We start from the raw sequence: 22,010 nt of genomic DNA on the forward strand, positions 1-22,010 counted from the left end.
CCCCAAAATGCTTTGTTTTATTTGGGCATTTTATTTTACAGGAGGTATTCAGAGACATGGATTGGGAAGAATTGGGGATAAAAGTTAATCGAGAATAGCTTAGTAACTCGCGATTCGCTGATGACATTGCCTTCCTCAGTACCTCAGGGGACCAATTGCAATGCATGTTCACTGACCTGGATAGGCAAAGCAGAAGAGTGGGTCTAAAAATTAATCAGCAGGAAACTAAAGTAATGCTTAACAGTCTCGGAAGAAAACAGCAATTTACAATTGGCAGCGAGGCACTAGAAGTCGTAAGGGAATACATCAACTTAGGGCAGGTAGTGACAGCGGATGCGGATCATGAGACAGAAATATTCAGAAGAACAAGAATGGGCTGGGGTGTGTTTGGCAGGCATTCTCAGATGATGATTAGCAGGTTGCCATTATCCCCTCAAGAGGAAAGTATATAATACCTGTGTCTTACCAGTACTCAACTATGGGGCAGAAACCTGGAGGCTTACAAAATGGTTCTGCTCAAATTGAGGACGACGCAACGAGCTATGGAAAGAAGAATGATAGGTGTAATGTTAAAGGATAAGAAAAGAGCAGATTGGGTGAGGGAACAAACGCGAGTTAATGATGTCTTAGTTGAAATCAAGAAAAAGAAATGGGCATGGGCAGGACACGAAATGAGGAGGGAAGATAACCAATGGTCATTAAGGGTTACGGAATGGATTCCAAGGGAAGGGGAGCTTAGCAGAGGGCGGCAGAAAGTTAGGCGGGCGCATGAGATTAAGAAGTTTGCAGGGACGACATGGCCACACTTAGTACATGATCGGGGTTGTTGGAGATGTATGGGAGAGGCCTTTGCCCTGCAGTAGGCGTAACCAGGCTGATGCTGATTCCGCCGGTCCATGCCAGTTGAGGCACACAAGACCACGCAAGAGCCGCACTGCGATAGCCGCTCCACAAGGGAGTCATGGTTACTCCTGTCGTTTATCCGTCCTTTTTTTTAATTACTTCACTTTGACGTTTAGAGCACTGGGCAGACATCACATTGCGTAAGCATGGTGAACGGCCCTCGCAATCATTTGTTATAAATTGACAGTCGGATTCCCCCGATCTATGCCAGTTGGAGTGCAGCAGACTGCGCAAGAGCCGCACTGCTCTAGGCGCACCTCAAGGGAGTCATTGTTACTCTCACCGCTTACACACACCTTCTTGCATTTCTTCACGTTGACATTAAATAGCAGTGGGCAGAAATCACATTGTGTCAGCATCGGCAACAGCCTTCACAATTATTTGTTTTATTTGCACAGTGAGATTCCCCCGGTGCATGCCAGGTAAACCACACCAGACAGTGCACAGCCGTGCTGCTCTAGTCGCACCTCATGGGAGTCATAGTTAGTCTCTTCGTTTACCCACGCCTTGTCGCATTTTATCAAGTTGACATATAGGGGACTGGGCAGAAATCACATTGCGTCAGCATGGTCAAAAGTCCCCGCAATGCTTTGTTTTAAATGGACAGCAGGATTCCCCCGGTCTATACCAGTTGAAGCACAACGGAAAGTGCAAAGCGGCACAGCTGAATGCACACTGCTAGGGAGTCATTACTCATGTCGTTTATCCACGCTTTTTTTCATTTTGTCACGTTGACATTTAGAGCACTGTGCAGAAATCACACTGCGTCAGCATGGTCAACGGCCCCCAAAATGCTTTGTTTTATTTGGGCATTTTATTTTACAGGAGGTATTCAGAGACATGGATTGGGAAGAATTGGGGATAAAAGTTAATCGAGAATAGCTTAGTAACTCGCGATTCGCTGATGACATTGCCTTCATTAGTACCTCAGGGGACCAATTGCAATGCATGTTCACTGACCTGGAGAGACAAAGCAGAAGAGTGGGTCTAAAAAGTAATCTGCAGGAAACTAAAGTAATACTTGTTGGGGGGCTAGTTGGTGCATGTTTCCAGAAGAGGGTTAAAGCGCCGAAAAAACACAACACACAGCAAGCGAGACGGGACAGGCGCAACTTCCAACTGTTTATTCACCGCGTATGCGAATGAATATAAGGACAAAGATGGGCAGCAAGAACCACACATGCGCACGAGGTTTTTACATAATGCGGATAAAGATAGGTTAAGTACACACGTATCTCACGCCCGTGTATCTAAAAAAGCAGTTTCATTCTTATAAATGGAGATAGATGGGGCGCTAACACAATCGCTACAGTTTCTTTTAATATAGTAGGCCTCCAACAGTTCACGGGCAGTCTGGTCCTTACTTCTGTTTAAAACCTTTGCTTCTTTCAGCCTTGCCACACGCTTGATCTTCCTTTCTTCTCCGCAGGCTTTACAATGATGCGGCTCCATTGACGTTTCCATTGACGTTGTTGACCTTTTCTATTCTATCCCACAGACTGAGTTGTTTGCCGCTGTACAGTCGTGCATTGAAATGAATGGGGCGATTTCCTTCCAGAACTCTGCCGGTGTTTCTGTTGCGAATTTCATGGCATTGTTAGAATATTACTTGTCTTGCACGGTGGTTTTATTTGAAGACCGGCTGTTTGTTCAGAAAAAAGGAATTTGCATTGGTTCCTGCGTCGCTCCAGTGCTATGTAACATCTTTCTCGCGCAGATGGACAAGTCACTGGCGGATACTTTCGACGAAGCCAAAGTGCTGAAAACTTTTAGATACGTTGACGATTTTTTAATTATTTTAAAGAAACAGGTTTCCTCATCTTACCCACAAATAGTGGAAGAAGTTTTATCTGGTTTTAAACTACTTGGAAAAGGTTTGGACTTCACCTACGAGCTTGCCCAAGGCAACAGATTGCAGTTTTTAGACATTGACATTACCCTTAATGACCAAAGCTTTTGCTGGATGTATCACCCTCGCGCACAAAAAGAACTAATGCCATATGATTCCTCCCATTCAAAGACAGTAAAACGCGCCATTGCTCAGATGTGCCTGGAAGCGTCACTGAAGAAATCTTGTTGTCATAAGGCAGAGGAAAGCTTTCACACCCAGATTCGTAAGTTGGAAAAAGCAGGCTTTCCAACCTCGATCTTAACCGGAGTAGCGGAAGCCTTGCTGCGAAAAATGAAAAAAGAAAGTACAAAGAAGGGCGACCAAGATGTCGTCCCCAAAAGCAAAAGTAGACCGGTTGTCATCCCGTACACCCATAAGGTAGCGCACAATTTGAAGCATGTAGCCGCAAAATATAAGGTTCCTGTGGTTTTTTCCGCCCCAAAGAAACTGGCTGGTTTGTGCGTCAAAAACTGACCCCGACAATGTAAACAAAACTGACTGTAAAAAGAGACATGCAGCCCCGTTTGTTAAGTGTGCCGTGGGTGTTGTATATCAGATACCTCTCACATGTGGAAAGAAGTACATCGGACAAACCGGCCGTTGTATTAATGACCGATTAGCGGAACATAATCGCGATTTAAAAAATGGCACTGGTTCCCATCTGCCGCATCATTGTAAAGCCTGCGGAGAAGAAAGGAAGATCAAGTGTGTGGCAAGGCTGAAAGAAGCAAAGGTTTTAAACAGAAGTAAGGACCAGACTGCCCGTGAACTGTTGGAGGCCTACTATATTAAAAGAAACTGTAGCGATTGTGTTAGCGCCCCATCTATCTCCATTTATAAGAATGAAACTGCTTTTTTAGATACACGGGCGTGAGATACGTGTGTACTTAACCTATCTTTATCCGCATTATGTAAAAACCTCGTGCGCATGTGTGGTTCTTGCTGCCCATCTTTGTCCTTATATTCATTCGCATACGCGGTGAATAAACAGTTGGAAGTTGCGCCTGTCCCGTCTCGCTTGCTGTGTGTTGTGTTTTTTCGGCGCTTTAACCCTCTTCTGGAAACTAAAGTAATGCTTAACAGTCTCGGAAGAAAACAGCAATTTACAATTGGCAGCGAGGCACTGGAAGTCGTAAGGGAATACATCAACTTAGGGCAGGTAGTGACAGCGGATGCGGATCATGAGACAGAAATATTCAGAAGAACAAGAATGGGCTGGGGTGCGTTTGGCAGGCATTCTCAGATGATGATTAGCAGGTTGCCATTATCCCCTCAAGAGGAAAGTATATAATACCTGTGTCTTACCAGTACTCACCTATGGGGCAAAAACCTCGAGGCTTACGAAAAGGGTTCTGCTCAAATTGAGGACGACGCAACGAGCTATGGAAAGAAGAATGATTGGTGTAACGTTCAAGGATAAGAAAAGAGCAGATTGGGTGAGGGAACAAACGCGAGTTAATGACATCTTAGTTGAAATCAAGAAAAAGAAATGGGCATGGGCAGGATACGCAATGAGGAGGGAAGATAACCGATGGTCATTGAGGGTTACGGAATGGATTCCAAGGGAAGGGAAGCTTAGCAGAGGGCGGCAGAAAGTTAGGCGGGCGCATGAGATTAAGAAGTTTGCAGGGACGACATGGCCACACATAGTACATGATCGGGGTTGTTGGAGATGTATGGGAGAGGCCTTTGCCCTGCAGTAGGCGTAACCAGGCTGATGCTGATGATGATTGCGCCGGTCCATGCCAGTTGAGGCACACAAGACCACGCAAGAGCCGCACTGCGATAGCCACTCCACAAGGGAGTCATGGTTACTCCTGTAGTTTATCCATGCCTTTTTTTAATTACTTCAGTTTGACGTTTAGAGCACTGTGCAGAAATCATATTGTGTCAGCATCGGCAACAGCCTTCACAATCATTTGTTTTAGGTGCACAGTGAGATTCCCCCGGTGCATGCCAGGTAAGCCACACCAGACAGTGCAGAGCCGTACTGCTCTAGTCGCACCTCATGGGAGTCATTGTTAGTCTCTTCGTTTACCCTCGCCTTGTTGATTTTATCAAGTTGACATATAGGGGACTGGGCAGAGATCACATTGCATCAGCATGGTCAAAAGTCCTCGCAATGCTTTGTTTTAAATGGACAGTCAGATTCTCCCGGTCCATACCAGTTGAAGCGCAACGGAAAGTGCAAAGCGGCACAGCTCAATCCACACTGCAAGGGAGTCATTCTTACTCCTGTCTTTTACCCACGCTTTTTTTTTCATTTTTTCACTTCGACATTTAGAGCACTGTGCAGAAATCACAATGCGTCAGCATGCTCAACGGCCCCCAGAATGGTTTGTTTTATTTGGACAGTGGATTCTGTCAGTCCATGCCAGTTCATTCGCACCAGACCGCGCAAGAGCTGCACTGCGCTAGCCGCACCTAAAGGGTGTCATAGTTACTCCTGTCGTTTATCCAGCCCTTTCCTTAATTTATTTATTTCACGTTTAAAGCACTAGGCAGAAATCAAATTGCGTCAGCATGGTCAACGGCCCTCGCAATCATTTGTTTTAAATGGACAGTCGGATTACCCCGATCTATCCCAGTTGAAGCGCACCAGGCAGCGCTAGAGCCGCACTGCTCTAGCCGCAGCTCAAGGGAGTCATTGTTACTCACTTAGCTCCCCCGCGCCTTGTTCTATTTCTTCAGGTTGACATTTAGGGCACTGGGCACAAATCACCTTGCATAAAAATGGTCAACCGCCCTCGCAATTATATCTTTTAAAAGCACAGTAAGATTCCCCCTGTGCATTCCAGTTGAACCACACCAGACAGTGCAAAGCAGCACTGTTCTAGCCGCACCTCAAGGGAGTCATTGTTACTAACGTCCTTCACCCACGCTTTGTTCCATTTCCTCACATTGACATTTAGAGCCCTGGGCACAAATCACATTGCGTCTGCATCGTCAAAAGTCCTTGCAATGCTTTGTTTTAAGTGGACAGTCAGTTTCAGCCGGTCCATGCCAGTTGAAGCACAACAGATAGCATAAAGCGCCACTCCTGAATCCACACTGCAAGGGAGTCATTCTTACTCCTGTCCTTTAACCACGCCTTTTTTTTCATTTCTGCACGTTGACATTTACAGACCTGGGCAGAAATCACATTGCGTCAGCATGGTCAACGGCCCTCAAAATGCATTGTTTTATTTCGAGAGTCGGATTCTCCCGGTCCATGCCAGTTGAAGCGCACCAGGCAGCGCAAGCGCCACACTGCTCTAGCCGCACTTTAAGAGAGCCATTGTTACTCGCTTTGTGTAGCCATGCCTTGTTGCATTTCTTCACGTTGACATTTAGGGCGCTGGGCAGAAGTCACATTACGTCAGCATGATCAAAAGTCTTCGCAAAGCTTTGTTTTAATGGACAGTTGGATTCCACCGGTCCATACCAAATGAAGCACAATGGATAGCACAAAGCGAAACTGCTCAATAAACTCTGCACGGGAGTCATTCTTACTCCTGTCCTTTATACCCACCTTTTTGCATTTCTTCACGTTGACATTTAGAGCACTGGCTCCCAGAATGCTTTGTTTCATTTGGACAGTGAATTCCGCCCGTCCATGCCAGTTGAGGCGTACCATACCGCGCAAGAGCTGCACTGCTCCAGCCGCACCTCACAGGAGTCACTCTTACACCTGTCCTTTATCCAGGCATTTCTTTATTTCATCACTTTGCCGTTTAGAGCTCTAGGCAGAAATCACATTGCGTCAGCATGGTGAACGGCCCGCGTAATCATTTGTTTTAAATGGACAGTCGGATTTCCCCGATCTATGCCAGTTGGAGTGCAGCAGACTGCGCAAGAGCCGCACTGCTCTAGTCGCACCTCGAGGGAGTCATTGTTACTCTCATCCCATACACACCTTCTTGCATTTCTTCACGTTGACATTAAATAGCACTGGGCAGAAATCACATTGTGTCAGCATCGGCAACAGCCTTCACAATCATTTGTTTTAAGTGCACAGTGAGATTCCCCCGGTGCATGACAGGTAAACCACACCAGACAGTGCAAAGCTGTGCTGCTCTAGTCGCACCTCATGGGAGTCATTGTTAGTCTCTTAATTTACCCACGCCTTGTTGATTTTATCAAGTTGACATATAGGGGACTGGGCAGAAATCACATTGCGTCAGCATGGTCAAAAGTCCCCGCAATGCTTTGTTTTAAATGGACAGTCGGATTCCCCCGGTCCATGCCAGTTGATGCACAACAGATAGCATAAAGCGCCACTCCTGAATCCACACTGCAAGGGAGTCATTCTTACTCCTGTCGTTTAACCACGCCTTTTTTTCATTTCTGCACGTTGACATTTACAGACCTGGGCAGAAATCACATTGCGTCAGCATGGTCAACGGCCCCCAAAATGCTTTGTTTTATTTGGGCATTTTATTTTACAGGAGGTATTCAGAGACATGGATTGGGAAGATTTGGGGATAAAAGTTAATCGAGAATAGCTTAGTAACTCGCGATTCGCTGATGACATTGCCTTCCTTAGTACCTCAGGGGACCAATTGCAATGCATGTTCACTGACCTGGATAGGCAAAGCAGAAGAGTGGGTCTAAAAATTAATCTGCAGGAAACTAAAGTAATGCTTAACAGTCTGGGAAGAAAACAGCAATTTACAATTGGCAGCGAGGCACTAGAAGTCGTAAGGGATTACATCAACTTAGGGCAGGTAGTGACAGCGGATGCGGATCATGAGACAGAAATATTCAGAAGAACAAGAATGGGCTGGGGTGCGTTTGGCAGGCATTCTCAGATGATGATTAGCAGGTTGCCATTATCCCCTCAAGAGGAAAGTATATAATACCTGTGTCTTACCAGTACTCACCTATGGGGCAGAAACCTGGAGGCTTACGAAATGGGTTCTACTCAAATTGAGGACGACGCAACGAGCTATGGAAAGAAGAATGATAGGTGTAACGTTAAAGGATAAGAAAAGAGCAGATTGGGTGAGGGAACAAACGCGAGTTAATGACATCTTAGTTGAAATCAAGAAAAAGAAATGGGCATGGGCAGGATACGAAATGAGGAGGGAAGATAACCGATGGTCATTAAGGGTTACGGAATGGATTCCAAGGGAAGGGAAGCTTAGCAGAGGGCGGCAGAAAGTTAGGCGGGCGCATGAGATTAAGAAGTTTGCAGGGACGACATGGCCACACATAGTACATGATCGGGGTTGTTGGAGATGTACGGGAGAGGCCTTTGCCCTGCAGTAGGCGTAACCAGGCTGATGCTGATGATGATTCCGCCGGTCCATGCCAGTTGAGGCACACAAGACCACGCAAGAGCCGCACTGCGATAGCCGCACCACAAGGGAGTCATTGTGACTCCTGTAGTTTATCCATGCCTTTTTTTATTTACTTCAGTTTCACGTTTAGAGCACTGGGCAGAAATCACATTGCGTCAGCATGGTCGACGGCCCTCGCAATCATTTGTTTTAAATGGACAGTCGGATTCCCCCGATCTATGCCAGCTGGAGTGCAGCAGACTGTGCAAAAGCTGCACTGTTCTAGTCGCACCTCAAGGGAGTCATTGTTACTCTCATAGCTTACACACACCTTCTTGCATTTCTTCACGTTGACATTAAATAGCACTGGGCAGAAATCACATTGTGCCAGCATCGGCAACAGCCTTCACAATCATTTGTTTTAAGTGCACAGTGAGATTCCCCCGGTGCATGCCAGGTAAGCCACACCAGACAGTGCAGAGCCGTGCTGCTCTAGTCGCACCTCATGGGAGTCATTGTTAGTCTCTTCGTTTACCCACGCCTTGTTGATTTTATCAAGTTGACATATAGTGGACTGGGCAGAGATCACGTTGCATCAGCATGGTCAAAAGTCCTCGCAATGCTTTGTTTTCAATGGACAGTCAGATTCTCCCGGTCCATACCAGTTGAAGCGCAACGGAAAGTGCAAAGCGGCACAGCTCAATCCACACTGCAAGGGAGTCATTCTTACTCCTGTCTTTTATCCACGCTTTTTTTTCATTTTTTCACTTCGACATTTAGAGCACTGTGCAGAAATCACACTGCGTCAGCATGCTCAACGGCCCCCAGAATGGTTTGTTTTATTTGGACAGTGGATTCTGTCAGTCCATGCCAGTTCATTCGCACCAGACCGCGCAAGAGCTGTACTGCGCTAACCGCACCTAAAGGGTGTCATAGTTACTCCTGTCGTTTAACCACGCCTTTTTTTCATTTCTTCACGTTGACATTTACAGACCTGGGCAGAAATCACATTGCGTCAGCATGGTCAACGGCCCTCAAAATGCATTGTTTTATTTGGAGAGTCGGATTCTCCCGGTCCATGCCAGTTGAAGTGCACCAAGCAGCGCAAGCGCCACACTGCTCTAGCCGCCCCTCAAGAGAGCCATTGTTACTCGCTTTGTGTAGCCATGCCTTGTTGCATTTCTTCACGTTGACATTTAGAGCGCTGGGCAGAAGTCACATTACGTCAGCATGATCAAAAGTCTTCGCAAAGCTTTGTTTTAATGGACAGTTGGATTCCACCGGTCCATACCAAATGAAGCACAATGGATAGCACAAAGCGAAACTGCTCAATAAACTCTGCACGGGAGTCATTCTTACTCCTGTCCTTTATACCCACCTTTTTGCATTTCTTCACGTTGACCTTTAGAGCACTGGCCCCCAGAATGCTTCGTTTCATTTGGACAGTGAATTCCGCCGGTCCATGCCAGTTGAGGCGTACCATACCGTGCAAGAGCTGCACTGCTCCAGCCGCACCTCACAGGAGTCACTCTTACACCTGTCCTTTATCCAGGCATTTCTTTATTTCATCACTTTTCCGTTTAGAGCACTAGGCAGAAATCACATTGCGTCAGCATGGTGAACGGCCCTCGAATCATTTGTTTTAATTGGGCAGTCGGATTCCCCCGATCTATGCCAGTTGGAGTGCAGCAGACTGCGCAAGAGCCGCACTGCTCTAGTCGCACCACGAGGGAGTCATTGTTACTCTCTTCGCTTACGCACACCTTCTTGCATTTCTTCACGTTGACATTAAATAGCACTGGGCAGAAATCACATAGTGTCAGCATCGGCAACAGCCTTCACAATCAGTTGTTTTAAGTGCACAGTGAGATTCCCGCGGTGCATGCCAGGTAAACCACACCAGACAGTGCAGAACCGTGCTGCTCTAGTCGCACCTCATGGGAGTCATTGTTAGTCTCTTCGTTTACCCACGCCTTGTTGCATTTTATCAAGTTGACATATAGGGGACTGGGCAGAAATCACACTGCGTCAGCACGGTCAACGGCCCCCAAAATGCTTTGTTTTATTTGGGCATTTTATTTTACAGGAGGTATTCAGAGACATGGATTGGGAAGAATTGGGGATAAAAGTTAATCGAGAATAGCTTAGTAACTCGCGATTCGCTGATGACATTGCCTTCCTCAGTACCTCAGGGGACCAATTGCAATGCATGTTCACTGACCTGGATAGGCAAAGCAGAAGAGTGGGTCTAAAAATTAATCAGCAGGAAACTAAAGTAATGCTTAACAGTCTCGGAAGAAAACAGCAATTTACAATTGGCAGCGAGGCACTAGAAGTCGTAAGGGAATACATCAACTTAGGGCAGGTAGTGACAGCGGATGCGGATCATAAGACAGAAATATTCAGAAGAACAAGAATGGGCTGGGGTGTGTTTGGCAGGCATTCTCAGATGATGATTAGCAGGTTGCCATTATCCCCTCAAGAGGAAAGTATATAATACCTGCGTCTTACCAGTACTCAACTATGGGGCAGAAACCTGGAGGCTTACGAAAATGGTTCTGCTCAAATTGAGGACGACGAAACGAGCTATGGAAAGAAGAATGATAGGTGTAATGTTAAAGGATAAGAAAAGAGCAGATTGGGTGAGGGAACAAACGCGAGTTAATGATGTCTTAGTTGAAATCAAGAAAAAGAAATGGGCATGGGCAGGACACGAAATGAGGAGGGAAGATAACCAATGGTCATTAAGGGTTACGGAATGGATTCCAAGGGAAGGGGAGCTTAGCAGAGGGCGGCAGAAAGTTAGGCGGGCGCATGAGATTAAGAAGTTTGCAGGGACGACATGGCCACACTTAGTACATGATCGGGGTTGTTGGAGATGTATGGGAGAGGCCTTTGCCCTGCAGTAGGCGTAACCAGGCTGATGCTGATTCCGCCGGTCCATGCCAGTTGAGGCACACAAGACCACGCAAGAGCCGCACTGCGATAGCCGCGCCACAAGGGAGTCATGGTTACTCCTGTCGTTTATCCGTCCTTTTTTTTAATTACTTCACTTTGACGTTTAGAGCACTGGGCAGAAATCACATTGCGTAAGCATGGTGAACGGCCCTCGCAATCATTTGTTATAAATTGACAGTCGGATTCCCCCGATCTATGCCAGTTGGAGTGCAGCAGACTGCGCAAGAGCCGCACTGCTCTAGGCGAACCTCAAGGGAGTCATTGTTACTCTCACCGCTTACACACACCTTCTTGCATTTCTTCACGTTGACATTAAATAGCAGTGGGCAGAAATCACATTGTGTCAGCATCGGCAACAGCCTTCACAATTATTTGTTTTAATTGCACAGTGAGATTCCCCCGGTGCATGCCAGGTAAACCACACCAGACAGTGCAAAGCCGTGCTGCTCTAGTCGCACCTCATGGGAGTCATAGTTAGTCTCTTCGTTTACCCACGCCTTGTCGCATTTTATCAAGTTGACATATAGGGGACTGGGCAGAGATCACATTGCATCAGCATGGTCAAAAGTCCTCGCAATGCTTTGTTTTAAATGGACAGTCAGATTCTCCCGGTCCATACCAGTTGAAGCGCAACGGAAAGTGCAAAGCGGCACAGCTCAATTCACACTGCAAGGGAGTCATTCTTACTCCTGTCTTTTATCCACGCTTTTTTTTTTCATTTTTTCACTTTGACATTTAGAGCACTGTGCAGAAATCACACTGCGTCAGCACGGTCAACGGCCCCCAAAATGCTTTGTTTTATTTGGGCATTTTATTTTACAGGAGGTATTCAGAGACATGGATTGGGAAGAATTGGGGATAAAAATTGGAGGACGCTTAAGCTTCGCCTTCAAGAGTGGGACGCGACAGCGTTCCCGTCGACCCGCCAAGGGGTATAAGACAATGCGCTACGGCACAGCAATCACTTACGATGCGCCCCGCATCGGACTTAGCGCCCACCTATCACGCGGTGAGCGCCGAGCAACTCAGCGTTCGGCGCGGCAACGAAACGTGCGCCTGAGCGAACGAAACGAACCAAAGAACTCGGTGTCTCGGAGGGGAAACGATCTACGCCAGCCAAACGTCGTGATCGGCACGGGCAGAGAGATAGATAGTAATCTAAAGCGGGAGCACGGCGAAGCGTCGTCAGGGGAGAGGGAGTCCCGCGACGCGCCTGGCAGCGGTCCCAATGCGCGCGCGGCGCGCCTCCTGTCGGGGCAGCGCCGTACATTGAGAGGAGGGGGTCTTCTGTGTTTGCCGCAAGATGGCTCTGCGTGTGCGGAAAGCGCAGAAGAAATGCAGCGGAAACGCACTTCGCAACTCGTGTAATTGTGACTTCTGTACGTTACATGTTCATAATTACCGATATACACCGCAGTATAACTTTCCACGGCTCGTTTCGAAGGCAACACCGCATTCACTAGAGGCGCGTTTGCACCGCTTGAAAGCATCGAACTCGTGGCTGAGTGGTAGCGTCTCCGTCTCACACTCCGGAGACGTGGGTTCGATTCCCACCGGGCCAATCTTGGAAGTTGCTTTTTATTTATGAAGCGCCTGCCGTGATTTATCGCTCACGGTCAACGCCGCCGACGCCGACACCGACGCCGACGACACCGGCTTTTCTGCGACACGAGCTCCTTAACGCTATCGCGTTAAAAGTTAATCGAGAATAGCTTGGTAACTCGCGATTCGCTGATGACATGGCCTTGCTTAGTACCTCAGGGGACCAATTGCAATGCATGTTCAGTGACCTGGATAGGCAAAGCAGAAGAGTGGGTCTAAAAATTAATCTGCAGGAAACTAAAGTAATGCTTAACAGTCTCCGAAGAAAACCGCAATTTACAATAGGCAGCGAGGCACTGGAAGTCGTAAGGGAATACACCAACTTAGGTCAGGTAGTGACAGCGGATGCGGATCATAAGACAGAAATATTCAGAAGAACAAGAATGGGCTGGGGTGCGTTTGGCAGGCATTCTCAGATGATGAATAGCAGGTTGCCGTTATCCCCTCAAGAGGAAAGTATATAATACCTGTGTCTTACCAGCACTCACCTATGGGGCAGAAACCTTGAGGCTTACGAAATGGGTTCTGCGCAAATTGAGGACGACGCAACGAGCTAAGGAAAGAAGAATGATAGGTGTAACGTTAAAGGATAAGAAAAGAGCAGATTGGGTGAGGGAACAAACGCGAGTTAATGACATCTTAGTTGAAATCAAGAAAAAGAAAGGGGCATGGGCAGGATACGCAATGAGGAGGGAAGATAATCGATGGTCATTGAGGGTTACGGAATGGATTCCAAGGGAAGAGAAGCTTAGCAGAGGGCGGCAGAAAGTTAGGCGGGCGCATGAGATTCAGAAGTTTGCGGGGACGACATGGCCACACTTAGTACATGATCGGGGTTGTTGGAGATGTATGGGAGAGGCCTTTGTCCTGCAGTAGGCGTAACCAGGCTGATGCTGATGATGATTCCGCCGGTCCATGCCAGTTGAGGCACACAAGACCACGCAAGAGCCGCACTGCGATAGCCGCACCGGGAGTCATTGTGACTCCTGTAGTTTATCCATGCCTTTTTTTATTTACTTCAGTTTCACGTTTAGAGCACTGGGCAGAAATCACATTGCGTCAGCATGGCCGACGGCCCTCGCAATCATTTGTTTTAAATGGACAGTCGGATTCCCCCGATCTATGCCAGCTGGAGTGCAGCAGACTGTGCAAAAGCTGCACTGCTCTAGTCGCACCTCAAGGGAGTCATTGTTACTCTCACCGCTTACACACACCTTCTTGCATTTCTTCACGTTGACATTAAATAGCACTGGGCAGAAATCACATAGTGTCAGCATCGGCAACAGCCTTCACAATCATTTGTTTTAAGTGCACAGTGAGATTCCCCCGGTGCATGCCAGGTAAGCCACACCAGACAGTGCAGAGCCGTGCTGCTCTAGTCGCACCTCATGGGAGTCATTGTTAGTCTCTTCGTTTACTCACGCCTTGTTAATTTTATCAAGTTGACATATAGGGGACTGGGCAGAGATCACATTGCATCAGCATGGTCAAAAGTCCTCGCAATGCTTTGTTTTCAATGGACAGTCAGATTCTCCCGGTCCATACCAGTTGAAGCGCAACGGAAAGTGCAAAGCGGCACAGCTCAATCCACACTGCAAGGGAGTCATTCTTACTCCTGTCTTTTATCCACGCTTTTTTTTTCATTTTTTCACTTCGACATTTAGAGCACTGTGCAGAAATCACACTGCGTCAGCATGCTCAACGGCCCCCAGAATGGTTTGTTTTATTTGGATAGTGGATTCTGTCAGTCCATGCCAGTTCATTCGCACCAGACCGCGCAAGAGCTGTACTGCGCTAGCCGCATCTAAATGGTGTCATAGTTACTCCTGTCGTTTATCCAGCCCTTTCGTTAATTTATTTATTTCACGTTTAAAGCACTAGGCAGAAATCAAATTGCGTCAGCATGGTCAACGGCCCTCGCAATCATTTGTTTTAAATGGACAGTCGGATTACCCCGATCTATCCCAGTTGAAGCGCACCAGGCAGCGCTAGAGCCGCACTGCTCTAGCTGCAGCTCAAGTGAGTCATTGTTACTCACTTAGCTCCCCCACGCCTTGTTCTATTTCTTCAGGTTGACATTTAGGGCACTGGGCACAAATCACCTTGCATAAAAATGGTCAACCGCCCTCGCAATTATATCTTTTAAAAGCACAGTAAGATTCCCCCTGTGCATTCCAGTTGAACCACACCAGACAGTGCAAAGCAGCACTGTTCTAGCCGCACCTCAAGGGAGTCATTGTTACTAACGTCCTTCACCCACGCTTTGTTCCATTTCCTCACATTGACATTTAGAGCCCTGGGCACAAATCACATTGCGTCAGCATCGTCAAAAGTCCTTGCAATGCTTTGTTTTAAGTAGACAGTCAGTTTCAGCCGGTCCATGCCAGTTGAAGCACAACAGATAGCATAAAGCGCCACTCCTGAATCCACACTGCAAGGGAGTCATTCTTACTCCTGTCCTTTAACCACGCCTTTTTTTTCATTTCTGCACGTTGACATTTACAGACCTGGGCAGAAATCACATTGCGTCAGCATGGTCAACGGCCCTCAAAATGCATTGTTTTATTTCGAGAGTCGGATTCTCCCGGTCCATGCCAGTTGAAGCGCACCAGGCAGCGCAAGCGCCACACTGCTCTAGCCGCACCTTAAGAGAGCCATTGTTACTCGCTTTGTGTAGCCATGCCTTGTTGCATTTCTTCACGTTGACATTTAGGGCGCTGGGCAGAAGTCACATTACGTCAGCATGATCAAAAGTCTTCGCAAAGCTTTGTTTTAATGGACAGTTGGATTCCACCGGTCCATACCAAATGAAGCACAATGGATAGCACAAAGCGAAACTGCTCAATAAACTCTGCACGGGAGTCATTCTTACTCCTGTCCTTTATACCCACCTTTTTGCATTTCTTCACGTTGACATTTAGAGCACTGGCTCCCAGAATGCTTTGTTTCATTTGGACAGTGAATTCCGCCCGTCCATGCCAGGTGAGGCGTACCATACCGCGCAAGAGCTGCACTGCTCCAGCCGCACCTCACAGGAGTCACTCTTACACCTGTCCTTTATCCAGGCATTTCTTTATTTCATCACTTTGCCGTTTAGAGCTCTAGGCAGAAATCACATTGCGTCAGCATCGGCAACAGCCTTCACAATCATTTGTTTTAAGTGCACAGTGAGATTCCCCCGGTGCATGCCAGGTAAGCCACACCAGACAGTGCAGAGCCGTGCTGCTCTAGTCGCACCTCATGGGAGTCATTGTTAGTCTCTTCGTTTACCAACGCCTTGATGATTTTATCAAGTTGACATATAGGGGACTGGGCAGAGATCACATTGCATCAGCATGGTCAAAAGTCCTCGCAATGCTTTGTTTTAAATGGACAGTCAGATTCTCCCGGTCCATACCAGTTGAAGCGCAACGGAAAGTGCAAAGCGGCACAGCTCAATCCACACTGCAAGGGAGTCATTCTTACTCCTGTCTTTTATCCACACTTTTTTTTTCATTTTTTCACTTCGACATTTAGAGCACTGTGCAGAAATCACACTGCGTCAGCATGCTCAACGGCCCCCAGAATGGTTTGTTTTATTTGGACAGTGGATTCTGTCAGTCCGTGCCAGTTCATTCGCACCAGACCGCGCAAGAGCTCCACTGCGCTAGCCGCACCTAAAGGGTGTCATAGTTACTCCTGTCGTTTATCCAGCCCTTTCCTTAATTTATTTATTTCACGTTTAAAGCACTAGGCAGAAATCAAATTGCGTCGGCATGGTCAACGGCCCTCGCAATCATTTGTTTTAAATGGACAGTCGGATTACCCCGATCTATCCCAGTTGAAGCGCACCAGGCAGCGCTAGAGCCGCACTGCTCTAGTCGCAGCTCAAGGGAGTCATTGTTACTCACTTAGCTCCCCCACGCCTTGTTCTATTTCTTCAGGTTTGACATTTAGGGCACTGGGCACAAATCACCTTGCATAAAAATGGTCAACCGCCCTCGCAATTATATCTTTTAAAAGCACAGTAAGATTCCCCCTGTGCATTCCAGTTGAACCACACCAGACAGTGCAAAGCAGCACTGTTCTAGCCGCACCTCAAGGGAGTCATTGTTACTAACGTCCTTCACCCACGCTTTGTTCCATTTCCTCACATTGACATTTAGAGCCCTGGGCACAAATCACATTGCGTCAGCATCGTCAAAAGTCCTTGCAATGCTTTGTTTTAAGTGGACAGTCAGTTTCAGCCGGTCCATGCCAGTTGAAGCACAACAGATAGCATAAAGCGCCACTCCTGAATCCACACTGCAAGGGAGTCATTCTTACTCCTGTCCTTTAACCACGCCTTTTTTTTCATTTCTGCACGTTGACATTTACAGACCTGGGCAGAAATCACATTGCGTCAGCATGGTCAACGGCCCTCAAAATGCATTGTTTTATTTCGAGAGTCGGATTCTCCCGGTCCATGCCAGTTGAAGCGCACCAGGCAGCGCAAGCGCCACACTGCTCTAGCCGCACCTTAAGAGAGCCATTGTTACTCGCTTTGTGTAGCCATGCCTTGTTGCATTTCTTCACGTTGACATTTAGGGCGCTGGGCAGAAGTCACATTACGTCAGCATGATCAAAAGTCTTCGCAAAGCTTTGTTTTAATGGACAGTTGGATTCCACCGGTCCATACCAAATGAAGCACAATGGATAGCACAAAGCGAAACTGCTCAATAAACTCTGCACGGGAGTCATTCTTACTCCTGTCCTTTATACCCACCTTTTTGCATTTCTTCACGTTGACATTTAGAGCACTGGCTCCCAGAATGCTTTGTTTCATTTGGACAGTGAATTCCGCCCGTCCATGCCAGTTGAGGCGTACCATACCGCGCAAGAGCTGCACTGCTCCAGCCACACCTCACAGGAGTCACTCTTACACCCGTCCTTTATCCAGGCATTTCTTTATTTCATCACTTTGCCGTTTAGAGCACTAGGCAGAAATCACATTGCGTCAGCATCGGCAACAGCCTTCACAATCATTTGTTTTAAGTGCACAGTGAGATTCCCCCGGTGCATGCCAGGTAAGCCACACCAGACAGTGCAGAGCCGTGCTGCTCTAGTCGCACCTCATGGGAGTCATTGTTAGTCTCTTCGTTTACCCACGCCTTGATGATTTTATCAAGTTGACATATAGGGGACTGGGCAGAGATCACATTGCATCAGCATGGTCAAAAGTCCTCGCAATGCTTTGTTTTAAATGGACAGTCAGATTCTCCCGGTCCATACCAGTTGAAGCGCAACGGAAAGTGCAAAGCGGCACAGCTCAATCCACACTGCAAGGGAGTCATTCTTTCTCCTGTCTTTTATCCACGCTTTTTTTTCATTTTTTCACTTCGACATTTAGAGCACTGTGCAGAAATCACACTGCGTCAGCATGCTCAACGGCCCCCAGAATGGTTTGTTTTATTTGGACAGTGGATTCTGTCAGTCCGTGCCAGTTCATTCGCACCAGACCGCGCAAGAGCTGCACTGCGCTAGCCGCACCTAAAGGGTGTCATAGTTACTCCTGTCGTTTATCCAGCCCTTTCCTTAATTTATTTATTTCACGTATAAAGCACTAGGCAGAAATCAAATTGCGTCGGCATGGTCAACGGCCCTCGCAATCATTTGTTTTAAATGGACAGTCGGATTACCCCGATCTATCCCAGTTGAAGCGCACCAGGCAGCGCTAGAGCCGCACTGCTCTAGTCGCAGCTCAAGGGAGTCATTGTTACTCACTTAGCTCCCCCACGCCTTGTTCTATTTCTTCAGGTTGACATTTAGGGCACTGGGCACAAATCACCTTGCATAAAAATGGTCAACCGCCCTCGCAATTATATCTTTTAAAAGCACAGTAAGATTCCCCCTGTGCATTCCAGTTGAACCACACCAGACAGTGCAAAGCAGCACTGTTCTAGCCGCACCTCAAGGGAGTCATTGTTACTAACGTCCTTCACCCACGCTTTGTTCCATTTCCTCACATTGACATTTAGAGCCCTGGGCACAAATCACATTGCGTCAGCATCGTCAAAAGTCCTTGCAATGCTTTGTTTTAAGTGGACAGTCAGTTTCAGCCGGTCCATGTCAGTTGAAGCACAACAGATAGCATAAAGCGCCACTCCTGAATCCACACTGCAAGGGAGTCATTCTTACTCCTGTCCTTTAACCACGCCTTTTTTTTCATTTCTGCACGTTGACATTTACAGACCTGGGCAGAAATCACATTGCGTCAGCATGGTCAACGGCCCTCAAAATGCATTGTTTTATTTCGAGAGTCGGATTCTCCCGGTCCATGCCAGTTGAAGCGCACCAGGCAGCGCAAGCGCCACACTGCTCTAGCCGCACCTTAAGAGAGCCATTGTTACTCGCTTTGTGTAGCCATGCCTTGTTGCATTTCTTCACGTTGACATTTAGGGCGCTGGGCAGAAGTCACATTACGTCAGCATGATCAAAAGTCTTCGCAAAGCTTTGTTTTAATGGACAGTTGGATTCCACCGGTCCATACCAAATGAAGCACAATGGATAGCACAAAGCGAAACTGCTCAATAAACTCTGCACGGGAGTCATTCTTACTCCTGTCCTTTATACCCACCTTTTTGCATTTCTTCCGTTGACATTTAGAGCACTGGCTCCCAGAATGCTTTGTTTCATTTGGACAGTGAATTCCACCCGTCCATGCCAGTTGAGGCGTACCATACCGCGCAAGAGCTGCACTGCTCCAGCCGCACCTCACAGGAGTCACTCTTACACCTGTCCTTTATCCAGGCATTTCTTAATTTCATCACTTTGCCGTTTAGAGCACTAGGCAGAAATCACATTGCGTCAGCATCGGCAACAGCCTTCACAATCATTTGTTTTAAGTGCACAGTGAGATTCCCCCGGTGCATGCCAGGTAAGCCACACCAGACAGTGCAGAGCCGTGCTGCTCTAGTCGCACCTCATGGGAGTCATTATTAGTCTCTTCGTTTACCCACGCCTTGATGATTTTATCAAGTTGACATATAGGGGACTGGGCAGAGATCACATTGCATCAGCATGGTCAAAAGTCCTCGCAATGCTCTGTTTTAAATGGACAGTCAGATTCTCCCGGTCCATACCAGTTGAAGCGCAACGGAAAGTGCAAAGCGGCACAGCTCAATCCACACTGCAAGGGAGTCATTCTTACTCCTGTCTTTTATCCACGCTTTTTTTTTTCATTTTTTCACTTCGACATTTAGAGCACTGTGCAGAAATCACACTGCGTCAGCATGCTCAACGGCCCCCAGAATGGTTTGTTTTATTTGGACAGTGGATTCTGTCAGTCCGTGCCAGTTCATTCGCACCAGACCGCGCAAGAGCTGCACTGCGCTAGCCGCACCTAAAGGGTGTCATAGTTACTCCTGTCGTTTATCCAGCCCTTTCCTTAATTTATTTATTTCACGTTTAAAGCACTAGGCAGAAATCAAATTGCGTCGGCATGGTCAACGGCCCTCGCAATCATTTGTTTTAAATGGACAGTCGGATTACCCCGATCTATCCCAGTTGAAGCGCACCAGGCAGCGCTAGAGCCGCACTGCTCTAGTCGCAGCTCAAGGGAGTCATTGTTACTCACTTAGCTCCCCCACGCCTTGTTCTATTTCTTCAGGTTGACATTTAGGGCACTGGGCACAAATCACCTTGCATAAAAATGGTCAACCGCCCTCGCAATTATATCTTTTAAAAGCACAGTAAGATTCCCCCTGTGCATTCCAGTTGAACCACACCAGACAGTGCAAAGCAGCACTGTTCTAGCCGCACCTCAAGGGAGTCATTGTTACTAACGTCCTTCACCCACGCTTTGTTCCATTTCCTCACATTGACATTTAGAGCCCTGGGCACAAATCACATTGCGTCAGCATCGTCAAAAGTCCTTGCAATGCTTTGTTTTAAGTGGACAGTCAGTTTCAGCCGGTCCATGCCAGTTGAAGCACAACAGATAGCATAAAGCGCCACTCCTGAATCCACACTGCAAGGGAGTCATTCTTACTCCTGTCCTTTAACCACGCCTTTTTTTTCATTTCTGCACGTTGACATTTACAGACCTGGGCAGAAATCACATTGCGTCAGCATGGTCAACGGCCCTCAAAATGCATTGTTTTATTTCGAGAGTCGGATTCTCCCGGTCCATGCCAGTTGAAGCGCACCAGGCAGCGCAAGCGCCACACTGCTCTAGCCGCACCTTAAGAGAGCCATTGTTACTCGCTTTGTGTAGCCATGCCTTGTTGCATTTCTTCACGTTGACATTTAGGGCGCCGGGCAGAAGTCACATTACGTCAGCATGATCAAAAGTCTTCGCAAAGCTTTGTTTTAATGGACAGTTGGATTCCACCGGTCCATACCAAATGAAGCACAGTGGATAGCACAAAGCGAAACTGCTCAATAAACTCTGCACGGGAGTCATTCTTACTCCTGTCCTTTATACCCACCTTTTTGCATTTCTTCACGTTGACATTTAGAGCACTGGCTCCCAGAATGCTTTGTTTCATTTGGACAGTGAATTCCGCCCGTCCATGCCAGTTGAGGCGTACCATACCGCGCAAGAGCTGCACTGCTCCAGCCGCACCTCACAGGAGTCACTCTTACACCTGTCCTTTATCCAGGCATTTCTTTATTTCATCACTTTGCCGTTTAGAGCACTAGGCAGAAATCACATTGCGTCAGCATCGGCAACAGCCTTCACAATCATTTGTTTTAAGTGCACAGTGAGATTCCCCCGGTGCATGCTAGGTAAGCCACACCAGACAGTGCAGAGCCGTGCTGCTCTAGTCGCACCTCATGGGAGTCATTGTTAGTCTCTTCGTTTACCCACGCCTTGATGATTTTATCAAGTTGACATATAGGGGACTGGGCAGAGATCACATTGCATCAGCATGGTCAAAAGTCCTCGCAATGCTTTGTTTTAAATGGACAGTCAGATTCTCCCGGTCCATACCAGTTGAAGCGCAACGGAAAGTGCAAAGCGGCACAGCTCAATCCACACTGCAAGGGAGTCATTCTTACTCCTGTCTTTTATCCACGCTTTTTTTTCATTTTTTCACTTCGACATTTAGAGCACTGTGCAGAAATCACACTGCGTCAGCATGCTCAACGGCCCCCAGAATGGTTTGTTTTATTTGGACAGTGGATTCTGTCAGTCCGTGCCAGTTCATTCGCACCAGACCGCGCAAGAGCTCCACTGCGCTAGCCGCACCTAAAGGGTGTCATAGTTACTCCTGTCGTTTATCCAGCCCTTTCCTTAATTTATTTATTTCACGTTTAAAGCACTAGGCAGAAATCAAATTGCGTCGGCATGGTCAACGGCCCTCGCAATCATTTGTTTTAAATGGACAGTCGGATTAACCCGATCTATCCAGTTGAAGCGCACCAGGCAGCGC

This window comes from Dermacentor albipictus, unplaced genomic scaffold (assembly GCF_038994185.2).
Source record: "Dermacentor albipictus isolate Rhodes 1998 colony unplaced genomic scaffold, USDA_Dalb.pri_finalv2 scaffold_32, whole genome shotgun sequence".
Lineage (NCBI taxonomy): Eukaryota > Metazoa > Arthropoda > Arachnida > Ixodida > Ixodidae > Dermacentor > Dermacentor albipictus.